Here is a 14,642-nt window from a genome sequence, read left to right on the forward strand (position 1 = left end):
ACAAGGCTGTGCTGCTCGGCACGCGCTGGTATCGAGGTTTCTAGTCATGATCCATTACAGAACTACATCGACATGTTATTTTCACGTGAGCTCTTCCTTGGTTATCTCTCCTTATCATGTCAAGCAATCTATATGTCGAACTAGATGCAATAGGACTCCCTTGTGAAGTCGTCCAACGGTTAACCTTTGAAGAGCAGGTCACTAATAGGAACCTAAACAGACTGCAAGAGGGTAGACAAGTGACTCTACTCGATGTGACTGTCCCTATAATGACATCGGTCATCTAGTGAGCAACTTATGTCATTTTCGTTGGATCAGAAAGATGCACCACCTTTAAGGTTAAACAAGTTACCAGTCGGATGATAAATGGACCAGGATATTATGTGATGTAATAGGTCACCTGGTATATATGAGTTCCTGTCCAAGTTCTCAATCTTTAGGTGCATAAGGATGACGTAGACGAACTGACCTTCTTGGGTGTGACCCCTTTCTGCTGACTTCAATGGCGACCATCTGTAGGCTTCGACCAAAATTTTTATTATCAAGAGTGAAGATTTGGAACATTTTTAAGTGTTGAGGGACAACTAATTTGTTACCAGTAGGAAAGTTAGTCCTCAGTTAGGTAACGACTATTTGGTAACTATGAAGGCCAGATCTCACAGAACAATGTTGATCAAGGAAACAGCAAACCTGGCCCCATAATGCAAGTGCTACTTCTTCTCCAAATGTGCTATCAAGTCAATTCCATCTTGGACGATCACGTATATAGTACAAGACATGGTATCGGCTAGGTAGGAGCTAGTGAAAGCACGTCCCTAGTTTTAGTCAGCATCTTTGTGCCCCAAGGTGCCACTAACACATGTGTCCGGACTCTATTGGATGAAGTGCCGAAGGATATATAGGAATGGTTCCTTGTCAATGTAGAAATGCCCTACATGTGGAATAATGTTTTGTGCCATGCGAAAATAGCCACAAGTCCAATGCTTGTGCATCGTCAAGTTGGTATCTAGATCAACGGCGGAAATTGTTACCAGAGAAGCATGTAAGGAAAACTCTAGCCTCCATCCTCAGCTAGGGAAAGGCTGTTGCTGCTATCCAAAGGGATCGAGAGTATAGAACACACACCACAACGTATGAAGCAAAGAAAGAGAAGAACGAGAAATCTGTCTACATTTTAAGGTATAGAACCGAACATCTTCAAGCCAACAATTAGTGACTCAAACGAAGTTGGATTGACCCCAAACTTGGTGATCTCATTCATTGCTTAGGACCCTTCAATGTCTTAAGTTAGTTTGAGTATTGGTTGAGTAAAACATCGGATTAGAGAGATATCTTGTTGGCTTGGTTTGCTGCCATTTTTGAACACAGCAGTTTTGGTAGATGAATTGTTTGGATGGTCAAACGGTGTCCATTTGAGTTGAATTTTGGTGAGTAGTTAGAAGACCCATGGATCTACATGTCCACAAAAATTTGTGCATATTGGAGCAGTAGTTTGTGAGATATGAATAGAAAACAAAAGGGTACAGAATATACAATTCCGTTGTGACTGCGATCATCATTTGCATTAGACAGTTGTGTTTGTTATTCCTGCCAAGAAATTACAACTTGTAGGTGTATTGCTGATTAGACAATCCTCCATACCCTTGAGAAGACTAATTGCACCCCTATGTGCCTTGCCTTTGCCCTCTTAGATCAGCAATGCGTGAGCAGTCAAGGTGTTCTAGAAGTCAAAAATTGTGCCCTTGCAATTCGAAAGCAATTGGAAAGATGTCAAACCGCAGATTTTTGGATTATGGTTTTTGGGATATTGATTGGCCTTAGAATGGAAGCCTCGACGACAAATGTAGTAAGAAAGCTGGTTTTGCTACGATGCAAGTTAACCTAACTTGCTGTGCAACTGCACCATGAAGGCAAATTGTGCTCAACCTGCTTGGTAGTGAACTAGTCCCTAGTTTTGTGATTACTTGCAACTTGTGTTGTCCTCCAAGCCTCGCTAACATCCTTCTATGTCAATGGTTCTCCAATGCTGATATGCCTTTGGTACCTTATATGTGTTTTTACCCAAGAGGTTGCATCAGATTCCACCTAGATCACTGTTGCAACTTGGATCCCAAGGCTCCCTAAGAAATAATCATCGAGAACGTTGAGCCGACAGAGTCAGCTATTATGTTTACCACTCACTCGGCAGACTCAGACCATACAATATTGTTATCAGAGAAAGAGAACTGCACACATGGAACCATTACAACGAGTATCCTTCAGAAGATTATCATCTAGTGCAAAGTCCATATGGTATGTGCTGTATCCACTAGGGAAGTAGATGCTACAAGTATTTAGTCTATGTTTGTATCGCTCTTCGTACATCGAGGACGAAGTACGTAGGACATTGCTATCTTGGATTCCTCCCAAAGTAACAATACTTCATGAAGGTCAATGAAGGAAATTCTTCAGACAAAACTTACTACAAAGGACAAGTATCAGAAAGTGTCTTGGCCAAATTAGCCTCTCTTATGCTTGAAGCTATGTAGCCTAAAGCTATCGCTGATATTGGAAACTGGTAGCATGTCTCTCTTCCATAAAAGTCTTTCGTCGTGAATCTCGGAACGTGATTCTTTTAAGGGGGGAGGGCTGTAACACCCCAGGTGTTTGCCACCAGTTAAGCAATGGGTTTGAGCTAAAACATGGTATATTAAGTGATGATGAAGATGTCAAGGTCAAACCTATAGAAACGAGCCCCAACCTAAACTTGGAGATTGCACCTTTGCTCGCCTATAGACCCCTTTTCAAGATATATGCTTGGGTGGTGTTATTGGAATATCTTCATGTGTCTCATATCAATAACCACCTATATTGATCCATGGAAAAGTTTCGTGAAGTTTGGAATCAAGAAGTCACATGAAATGACGAGTTATGTCGTTGCTTGAATTATTTTATAAAGTGAAGGGAATTCTCGATCATCAACCAAATTTTGCAACCATGCCCAAATGACTCTAGATGAACTCTACAACAAAAGTCATGAAAGGTTCATGTTGGGCAAATGCCACGAAAACGCTCCAATGGATCAAAAAGGATAATTTAAGCTTCATCGTGATCCTACTTTGGTCAAAGTAGAACAGTAGGTTCTATACCAGTTTTGAGGTTGGACCTTAAATGAAAGTTGTAGTCCATATCATGTAAAACAAACTTTGTTTAAAGGTCAAGAGTTATTTTGGCCTCTAACCTAGTCAAATGGAAGTCACAAGATTCAATACAGTGCTGTTTTGGAGCCCAGGAATTTGGCTAAGTCCTAACTGAGGTTGGACTGCGGGTACCCTACTTTGGAGCTTTATATCTTGCAAACCAAGCTGATCCAGACCTTGATCCTTTAATAAAAGTTGTTCTTTGTTTTGAGTACAACATAGTTTGTTTTTGGAGTACGCCCTAGTTCAGTTTGTAGATGATGCAAACAGAGGTTACAAGATCGAAACTGCCGCTGTTTGTAGACCTAAGTCTGAAATCTTGGGCCTCGACGATGACATTCCGCATTCTCCAAATTTTGCTAAGCAACTTCAGTTGATCCAAATGTAAAAGTTGGAGCTTACATGATGGGGAAGAACATACAAGAAGATGGCACCAGTTGCATTTCATTTCGACCATCAATTTTGGATGTTTGCTTGTCGCTGTCAAATCACCGACACTATCAAGTTTAGTACTAATTATATGCTAATCCAACAGCCTAATGGCCGAGCACCCTTAATCAAAGTCAAAGAGCATTCTGAGGACAACAACTTTTCTATAGGCGCCAAGGTCCGAATCTGCACCGAATATGCCGGAAACGGACTCCAAGTCGGGCACAGCAACGCACGCCACGTGCTCGATGAAATGACTTCATGTCGGCCATGCACCAGAGCGCGCCCCACCATGGCCGACGCGCGTTCGACCTCTGTGCCATGCGCCGCCTCGTGCCCTGCTGCTTCAAACCGAGCGCCCGGGTGTCTCCATGCCTCCCTCCCTCGCTCTCGCCCTCCCTGGTGCATTTCCTCTGCGTGCGCGCACGTCGGAGCACGGCCACCATGGATGCCACCGCCGAGCTCACTGCTGCCAGTGCTGCTGCTGCCCCTCGGACTCTCCACGCCCAGCTACACGAACGTTGCCGTCCACCTCCACTTCCGCGTCTCCTCGCAGCTGAAATAGCCGGCCGTGCGCGGGCGCCGCCATGGCCGAGGAGGGCCAAGATCGCCGCTGCCGCGGCCAGCATGTCCGGGCTCATCTCAGGCCGAGCAAGTTAGTCCTACGGATCCGCTATGCTCCCTTGGTGCTCCTCCACCCCTTCTTCGCCGCCGGTGAGCACCACGGTGGCCGGAAGAGCGAGCGCCGTCGTGCTGCTCTGTTCCGGCCGGAGGAGGAAGAAGAGGGACCTCGCGCTCGAATAAGGGAAAAGGCAGGGGGTTTTGTGAAGAACTTGTGACTCTAGTGAATAGTGCCAAGAAGGGTCGATTCGCTGACGTTTAATTTATGTTTTCCGCAGGGACCCCGATGCAAGATTTCAATTTCCTTGTTTTCTCTGGTTTTTACAGTTTTGAATGCTACACTTTGAAAATCCGTATTAATTAGTAGAAAAATCCTAAAATAACAAATGTGGACTTTTTGGAATCCTTATGAAATTCTCTGTGCACTAGATCTATAATATTACATGTTTTAGTTTAAAGGTTTAGCTGTCAAAATAGATTTAGGCAGTTAGGTTCTTAATGCTAGTCATGTCTTGTTCTTTTTATAACTACAGTTATTTTACTCAAATAAATGTGAAATTTTTATGAAGTGTTACTGATGTGATTAGTGATGTCTGGTAAAAATTTCAGTATTTTAGGCTTGATAGTTTAAGATCTATAAAAATAACAAATTGCCTGTATTGCCTTACCCCTATTCTGAATAGGCCTGCAAGATTAAATTAATTGGCCTAGTTAGGTTATGAATCATGACTTTGTGATAATACATGAGTTGTAGTACTTTTATTAAGCTTTTCAAAAAGCTAAATATCATGATTTTTGGTTAAGTAGATCATGAGTTATACTTGCTTAAATATCAGTGGTTGTTTCTGCCCAAACTCTGACAGGGTTTCATTGTTGGTGTTGTGGGGCCTTCTTAATAGTATAATTAGCTTTAGGTGTTTACAACAAAGTTGTTTAGAATTTTCTAAGCTTTCTAAAAAGTCTAGAATCACAATTATGGGACATATATAACTCCATTTATAGCTGTTTAAAGTGGCATGTTAGTTTCTGTCTATGTTTTGGACAGAGCTGTAATTATTGGATTAGTTGATCCTTCTAACTATAAAATCATCTTAATATGAGAATAACAAAGTTGTATATAATTCATGTATCTAGCTTCTGTTAAAATTTGGTGTCATTTGGCCAAGTAGTTTGTGAGTTATGCCTGTTTAAAGTTGGGTTTCAGAAATGGCTGCTTTCTGTCAGTTGTGGACCAGTTTCTATAAATGAGTATATTTGACTTAGTTAACTTGAGAATCATGATAAGATGATTAAAGATGAATTGTAAAAAATTTCATAAGCTTTCCATAATGTCTTCTTGCAAGTCATTTGGATTTGTGTAACTCCAGTTATAGCTAAATCTTGTAGCTGCTGTTTGCATGTCCAGAAATTGGCAGATTCCAATTATAGTGCTTGCTTGTATATTGTTAAGTGTGACGTATGCCTTGAATGATGACTGAGTTAGAGCACTTGAGATCTTGAGAAAAACTTGTGTCATGATTGGTGTTGTCGTCTTCTTTTCCATCTTAACATAATAGATTGTGTGATGTTTAAGTTAAGCATCGCAAAGTACTTAAGTGTGTTAGTGTAAACTATGCTTGTCTGCTTGCTATTTTGTGATATGTCTCATGGTACTATTCTTCATATTTATGCACTTGCATATTGCATCTCATCTAGGTATGCTAGATGAACCACGTGAAGGACGTGATGTTGGAGCCAAACCCGAAGACGGTGTTTGATGGATCTGTCCCAAAGATGGAAGGACTAAGCGAGTGCTAGGACCTGAGATGTCACCAGGATGGTGCAAGTTAACTGAACTGACTTGTGTTGGATCCCAGGCAAGCCCCGGAGCATTATAAGTCTCCTAATTTATAAAAGCAATTCTTTCTATATATGAGTTATATATTGTTGCATTAAGTTGTAGGAGTTGATTGAAACTGTTGATGCATTTATTACTATCCTTGCCTACCTTATTACCTTTTTACCCTGTTAGGTCAGGATCGAATAACTGCTTAGCCTTGCTTAGACCGGTAGCGATCGGTGATATTCGGTCACCTACATTGATAGGTGGTTACTGGAAGAATTTAGCTATGGAAAGAATGATATCCTAGAATTAAACATATGTGATGGAGAATTGGAGACCGGACGGAAAAAGTTAGAGGCAACCAGACAGGGTTCTGGGGTGCTGTTAGTTTCTGTCTGTGTCGATTAAGGACCGACCGTTGTTGGGCCTCGAGTCATGTTGAACGCATGCCTTACATTTAGCTGGCCGGATAAAGTACCTTCCGACCGCGAAGCTAGGAGATTTTTTGGGCCGAGTAGATTGCCCGCAACGCACTGTGCCGGAGCAGGTGTGGTAGGACACGGGAGCGAGATGATAAGACCAAAGTGTAGTCGGTCGGCCCCCGGGTACATGTGGTTCCTGGCAAACTCGAGATTTCTGGAAAGTTGACTCGGTGATCAATATCTCACTTTAGCGGGTGAGTGAGGTTTGTGTAAGGAATAAATCACCAGCTGGTTAGGAATCGATTCGAATCACCATCGCTCCTAGATAGTGAGCACTTGACTCGAGTTACTTCATCGTAGTAATTATTACGGAACAATGATGGTTATCTGGATGGTATGGGATATGCTAAATCTAAATTGGTAACTGGATGTTATTGGTTAATCAAGTGATTGCTATAGTACAGGTGCTTACCTAGATGGATAGGTCATAATAAAGATGATGCAAAGTACTTAAAATGGTTTCTTCATAATAGCTTATGCTTTTCGCAAATAAGTCAGCTAGCCCACTAAAGAAAGCCTTGCATAATCCTTGGTGTCACTTTATTTTTGGTTTACGATGGGTAAGTCTGGCTGAGTACATTCGAGTACTCAGGGTTTATCCCACCTTGTTGCAGGTGATGTTCTCGACCTGTTGATGATGGTGGCTAACCACCGGTGGGCTCGGTGATTCTATACTTACTTCTCATCTATATGCTTTTGTCAGATGATGTCACTATGCTAGCAATATATTTGGAACTTATATTAATGTAATCATTTGAAAGCTATGTTGTTTTCACTAAGCGGTTTTGAAACCCCAAACTTGTACTATTATATGTTAACCCCTTTGTAATATTATTTCCGCTGCAACCCTGTGTATGTGATGTGTATTTGCTTAATCATGCGATCTTGGTTGTGATGTTGATTTACCAAGGTCTTTCGGGACACTCGGCGGACTACCAGGTTTATATGAGTGAAAGTATGGGTGTGTCAACGTGTTAGTGGGGACAACCGTACTTGATCTTGTATAAATTGGGCGGTTCTGTCACATTGACAGGCACGTTGGGCGAGCTCAAGTCATGGCCGGCCGTGCTAGGGCTTCCGCGGCGCGTGGTAGCATGAGCAGGCGACCGACGACGCGCGGCATACACGCGTCGGAGGTTTTCTGAAACAGCCAGCACTGTAGCTAGTCTGAAACGCGATTCAGTCATCAATTGACCCTGAAAGGATCAAGATGCCCAAGAGGTGGGGTGAATTGGGTTAATTCTAAATTCTCTTGCAATAATCAAATCCTACGGATAGCCCAATTAACCCCTTGTGCCTAGAAAAGTGTTTATATCAAACTAATGCACAACAACCTCGCAACCTAAGTTCCAAACTTAATCTAGCAAGCAATTCTATGGATGTAAAACAAGTATTGAATTGCTCAAGGTAAATGCTCAAAGTAAGTGCTCAAAGTAAATAGAGAGAGAAAGGAACGCGGCGATGTTTTGCCGAGGTATCGGAGAGTCGCCACTCCCCACTAGTCCTCGTTGGAGCACCCGCGCAAGGGTGTAGCTCCCTCTTGATCCACGCAAGGATCAAGTGCTCTCTATGAGTTGATTCTTCGACACTCCGTCGCGGCGAATCACCCAAAGCCGCTCATAACTTGAGTTGGGTCACCCACAAGCTCCGCCGGGTGAACACCAAACTCCCGATCACCACCAAGCCGTCTAGATGATGGCGATCACCAAGAGTAACAAGCACGAACTCTCACTTGACCACGCGAAGCCTAATGAGAAGATGGATGCACACTTTGCTACTCTTGATTTGCTAGTGAGGCTACTCTCTTGGATTCTCAAATCACAAACACCTCACTAGGACCTTGCTCTTCTTGGCACTCACAAACGTGTTTCTCAGTTGTTGGAATGAGCAAAAGTTACTCCACTCACGAGTGGAGCCTCTATTTATAAGGCAGCCTGAAAAACGAACCGTTATGAGCTTCTGCGGGATGACCGGATGCTCCGATTGTTTTGACCGGACGCTCCGGTCAGTTCAACCCGCGAACAGTTTTCAAATGATGACCGGACGCTGTCAGGGTCCAGTCAGTATCGACCGGACGCGTCCGGTCGCTCTTGGATGCTTACTATAAACGACCAGACGCTAGATACTCAGGGTCCGGTCACCACTAACCGGACGCGTCCAGTCACTCTTTCCCAAGTCTGGACCCTTACTGGAGTCGACCGGACGCTAGCCCTCAGCGTTCGGTCACATGACCTTCCAGCGTCCGGTCACTCTAGACTTGTTCTTCATGGTCAAATGAACTGACCGGACCCTGTGGCCAGCGTCCGATCGCACCGGAGCCAGCGTCCGATCAGTGTTTGACCCTCCATTCACTTCCAACATTCGAACATATGTGAATGAAGTTTGCTCCATAGGATCTTGGGCATTCATAGGAGCTACCTAGAGCTAGTTTAAACAAGTGTGCACCACACCTAACTCACTAGACTCAACTAGGTCAAGCTACCCGTTCATACCCCCCTTCATAGTACGGCCAAAGGAAAAACAAAGTCCTAAACTACTCTAAGTGTCTCTCCAACTCCAATCGACACTTAGAACTAGTTATCCTTAACCTTGTCGTCCATCCTTTGAAAACCGAAACGATTTCCATCGTAGGGGCATGACAACCTCGATTGCCCAATCGATCTCCCTTACCATGACCTAACTTAATTGCCTCTGCAAAACACACGTTAGTCATAGTAATCTTGTATTGACATTAATCACTGAAATCCAACTAGGGGCCTAGATGCTTTTAATCTCCCCCTTTTTGGTGATTGATGACAATACTACCTCGAGTATGTTGTGGAGTGAGGTTTTTGATGGGCTTGGTTCATATAAGCTTTTGTCAATAAGAACAAAAGAGTTAGTCAAGCTTATATGACCCAAACCAACACAATATACTCAAAGGATATGAATTAAGCATGAGTACAAATAACAAAGCTCATTTGCTTCGAAGTATAAACGCGGAAGCAAAACACAAATGAGTATTACACAAGTGATATGACATATAGATAATGCAAAGTAGAAATCACACATGTCAAATATCACAATCACATAGATAGCACTATCATATATATATAATAGTATGCATGAAAGTAAACACACGAATGCATAAGTAATAGTGTATCACACAAATAAAACTCCAAATGTATATAATAAGCTAATACTAGATAACTAGCTCCCCCTAAAACTCGCTCTCCCTAAGTCTACATACTCAAACCCTCTCCCCCTTTGGCGTCAAACACCAAAACCTAAGGGTCGGTCGGCGAGGCTGCAGCGGACGAGTTGGGCGCTGAAGTACGAGGAGCAAGATGGAACTGGGCGCCATCATCATTGGACCCTGAGCTCTGAACTGACTAACCCTCTGAAGCAGGAAGTGTCACTGAAGCGGTCTGGGTCTGAGCTGGGGCTGGTGCTGCCTGTGAAGCTGCAAGTATGTCTATCGTAGGATCTGATGAGGCGACAGACAAGGGGAGCCTCTGAGTAGTCATGATAGCTGGAGCTACTGCAGATGGACCGGCAGTATGCATGTGAGGCGGAGTAGGCATGCCAGTCAACTCACTGAAAGATGCTCCAAGACTCCTAGAGACTGACGTGTCAGGCATGAATAGCGAGGAAGACTGCTCTGGTGAGAAACCCGTGTGATAAGGAGTGAACTGCGGGGCTACACCAGGTGAGGCTAACCACTGGGACACCTATACAGGAGGTGAAGTAAACTGAGCTAGAGGCTGTCCCTGACTCTGGAGCCCGATGGGCTGTACTGCTAGAGTCGTCGAAGTGGTAGGAGGCTATGCAAGCTGGGGCGAAGTCTGTGGCAGTGGGATCCCAATGGCTGTCACTACATGCTGCATGAATCCCATGAGCTGCTGCTGCATAAGTAACTGCTGGTGCTGAAGGAGCTGCTGCTGCCGCTGAAACTCGTCCTGACGAGCCTAAAACTGTGCGAAGTTGGTAGCTGTCTCCTGTGCCTGTCGTGTCTGATCCTGCTGCATCCGCTCAAGAATAGCTATGAGAGCGAGGTCTGTCTGCGGAGCAGGTGGTGCAGAACTGGAGCTACCGGCCTCTGCATCATGTCTGCGTGGAGGCATCTGAGGTATAGGCTAGTAGTCATCGTCGGAGCTGTCACTATACTCGCTCAACTCCTGCTGTGCCTCTAGCTCCTCCTCCTCAGTGGCTGTAATCCCTCTGATGATCTCATCCTGCTGAGCTGCGGACTCTAGCACGTCGGGACAACGGCTAGGCTGTCTGGGTGCCTAAGGAGTGGTGTGTCTGATCCTCTATGACAGGTTGTAGGCTGGAAACTCTGTAGTGACACCTGTATACTCATCCATCATGCCAGGGGGCTTATCAAGCACAACTCTGCGGATGAGGAACGTGATCCAGTGAGCATAGGGAAGCTGCCTACGACCCTTGAATCCCTCAGCTATAGTATCCTCCATTTCTGAAAGAAGGAGGTCCCAGATGTCAAATACTATCATCTGCATGATGGCATTGAGAAGCCAGAGCTATAAGCGAGTCAGACCCTCCCTGTATCCCAACCTGGGAAGCAGTGTCCTCCTGATGATGGCCTCTAGTATCCTCGCTGTAGGAGTCAAGTCATCGGGGTTCCTGCTCGACCCCTCTCCAAACGGCTCCTTGAAGCAATGCCGCACTAAATCTGTAGGGGGCACCTGCCCTCCATGAGGATGCCTGGGAGGCTCCTGGTGTCCATAGCAAACCTCATGCATCTTTACAGGCTGCTCCTGTAGTCTCAGTATCTTCCTGGCTCTGCCACTAGTCACTCTGTAGTCTTTGCCTTTGAAAGCAAAGTGAATGAATCTGTGATGAGGATCGATGTAGAGCGAGGCATAAAACTGACGGACCCAAGAAGGTACATATATGCCCGTCCATCCAATCAAATCTATTAGTCCTGGCAAATATGACAAGTATTGCCGAATGCTCTCTCCGGCTGCTGCCACAATAGACTCTATCTGATAGACCCTCTGAGATCTGAACATTGCCCCACTGTTAAGATATGCATTATAGAAATCCTCCTGCAGTGGCGTGTAGAACCCCTCAGCTGCTCTCTCATCTCTCCTCGGAGGAAACCAGACCTCAAACTCAACAAACTGCAGCACTGGTATGACTCGAGCGGCGTAGCTGAGGTGCCAGCTCGGTCTCCTGACCCTCTTGAGTCTCCTGAGCTGGCTGAGGCTCTGCTGGTGGGGGCTGCTGCTGTGCTGACGGACCCTCCTCAATGGTAACCCATCGTCCTACAAGCGTGGCAGTCCCAGCTGGACTACCGTGACGATGCTCAACATCCTCAATCGTAGCTCTGACTGTGGGTGAAACTGGCTGATCTACAATGACAACTCCGCTACGGGTACCACCTCTCTCAGCACGCTCTGCGGCCTCTACAACAGCTGCTGCTCTCACTATCTCTGCGTTGGGGGTACTTCCGCTTCTTGGATGTTACCTGCTTGGTTGACTTGCCTTTAGATCCGGCTGGCTAGCGAGGTGGGGGCCTTCGATCATCATCACCTGGGCCACCACCAACATTCTTGGTGCGAGCCATCTGAACTGACAAGATGGTGAACTATCGCTGATGAAGATCAACTATCAAACTGCCGCTTTCGAGGCTTGGCCTCGATCCTTACTCGCGAGCTTGGCTCCGAGTTGACTGCCAACTGCCAGACGAAACACAACGAAACTGACTCGCTGCACGATAGAATAGATGGATATACAAATAAATACCATATGTCTAATAGATGCAAAACCCTAATAGAGAAAGCAATGTAGATGCGAATTTGAATCGTATGGCTTTCTACCTGACGATCCGCGAACCGAAAATAGATAAGATGTCACGCGGGGGATCCTCGGAGCTGGGCTAGGGTTAGGGTAAATGTCCTGAATGTAATGGAGAATCAGAGACTGCAAATCGATCTAGGTCACCATTGAAGATCAAGATTGAAAAATAAAGCTTGCCTTACCAGTCAAGGGGATGGTAGGGCTAGGGCACTTCGGCGTGAAGACGGACAGCCTTAGCAACGATGGAGCGGCGAGCTAGGGTGCGAGGAGGCCGGCAAGGTGCTGAGCAGGCGCGGTGGCGTGCGGGACGGCGACGCGTGGCTGCAACGGGCCGGTGGTGGCGTGCGAGGACAGGGCTCGTAGCTCGGCTGCGGGCTTGGCTAGAGCATGGCTGGCGAGCAGGGGCCGAGCGCGGTGGCGTGGTGAGGCGAGGGCATGACGGCGCGGGCGCGAGGTGACCGGTGCAGGTGGCATGCGGCTAGGCTACGGCGGCGGCTTGGGCTAGGTTACGGTAGGTTGAGGTCGAACAGGGGTATGTATGCTGTTAAATAGTTCCCCACACGCGACAGAAAAGGAATCGGAGAACGGAGTCCTGAAAACGCGCGAGATCCACTGACCGGACGCTTCGGTGGTAGCGACCGGACGCTACCACCCAGCGTCCGGTCGATTCCAGAGAGGTCCAAAACCTCTGGAATCGGGACCGGACGCGTCCGGTGGTCCATGACTGGACGCAGGCAGGGTCCGGTCAGTACTGCTAGACCTTCCTTGATCGTCCGGATGCTGAACCCTTCCTGACCGGACACACAGACGCAGCGTTCGGTCACTCCTTCAGTAGCAGTTCACCTCCTATGAACTGACCAGACGCTGGACAGTAGCGTCTGGTGCAGCGTCCGGTGCACCTTTTCCAGCAAACCTTCAACCTTCCTTCGCGCTGCCTGTTCCCAATCAAGTCCCAACTTGAATAAGATCCAAATAAACACCAATTGGGACTGATGTGAGTGACCTCTCTCAAACCCTCATATTTTTCAAAATATTTTGCCTTATGCTATAATTCTTTTTAAGAAAATAGGCAACAAGAGGGCAAATGGAACAAAACGACAAAACAACATTCATGCATATGTAATACTTGTAAGTAAATCTAGTTGCTTGTCAAGTTTGATCCAAGGTCAAGCTTCTTCACACGCTTTTCGGTGGTTATCTTAACCATGTTAGACAAGCCCTATATGCATTGCCACAAATTAAACATGTTGTATATTACAATGAATGCAAGGGACAACACAAGCTCAATTTTTTGTGAAGTTACTAAAATCAAGTACATTGAGCTCATTCCGCAATCTACAAAATGTAGCCTCATCTAGCGGTTTAGTGAAGATATCCGCTAATTGATCTTCGGATCTTACACCTTCTAGTGATATATCATTTTTAGCTACATGATCTCTTAGAAAGTGATGGCGGATATCTATATGCTTGGTGCGAGAGTGTTGAACTGGATTATTTGCAAGTTTTACCATACTTTCATTGTCGCATAAAAGAGGTACTTTCTCTAGAACTACTCCATAGTCTAGTAAAGTTTGTTTCATGTATAATATTTGTGCACAACAAGCACCCGCGGCAATGTATTCCGCTTCAGCGGTGGACAAAGCCACACTATTTTGTTTCTTGGAGGACCAAGACACAAGTGATCTACCAAGCAAATGGCATCCTCCGGACGTGCTCTTTCTATCAACTTTGCATTCGGCGTAATCCGAATCGGAATAGCCAATTAATTCAAATAAAGCTCCTTTGGGATACCAAAGACCAATGCTTGGCGTGTGCTTAAGATACCTAAGGATTCTTTTTACGGTAATTAAATGTGTTTCCTTAGGACTAGCTTGAAACCTAGCACACATACACACACTAAACATAATGTCGGGCCTAGATGCGGTTAAATATAACAAGCTACCAATCATAGAATGGTAGAGAGTTTGATCAACCGAGTTACCTCCCTCATCTAGGTCGAGATGTCCATTGGTAGACATTGGGGTCTTGATTGGCTTACATTCATCCATCTTGAATCTCTTGAGAAGATCTTTTGTGTATTTCTCTTGAGAGATGAAGATGCCTTCTTTCATTTGCTTGACTTGAAAACCAAGAAAGAATATAAGCTCACCAATCATTGACATCTCGAACTCCTTAGACATCAATTCACCAAATTCTTTGCATGAGTCTTCATTTGATGATCCAAAGATGATATCATCAACATATACTTGACAAATGAAGATATGCCCATCAAGTTTCTTGGTGAATAGTGTGGTGTCGACCTTCCCA

This window comes from Miscanthus floridulus, chromosome 3 (genome assembly GCF_019320115.1).
Source record: "Miscanthus floridulus cultivar M001 chromosome 3, ASM1932011v1, whole genome shotgun sequence".
Classification (NCBI taxonomy): Eukaryota; Viridiplantae; Streptophyta; class Magnoliopsida; order Poales; family Poaceae; genus Miscanthus; species Miscanthus floridulus.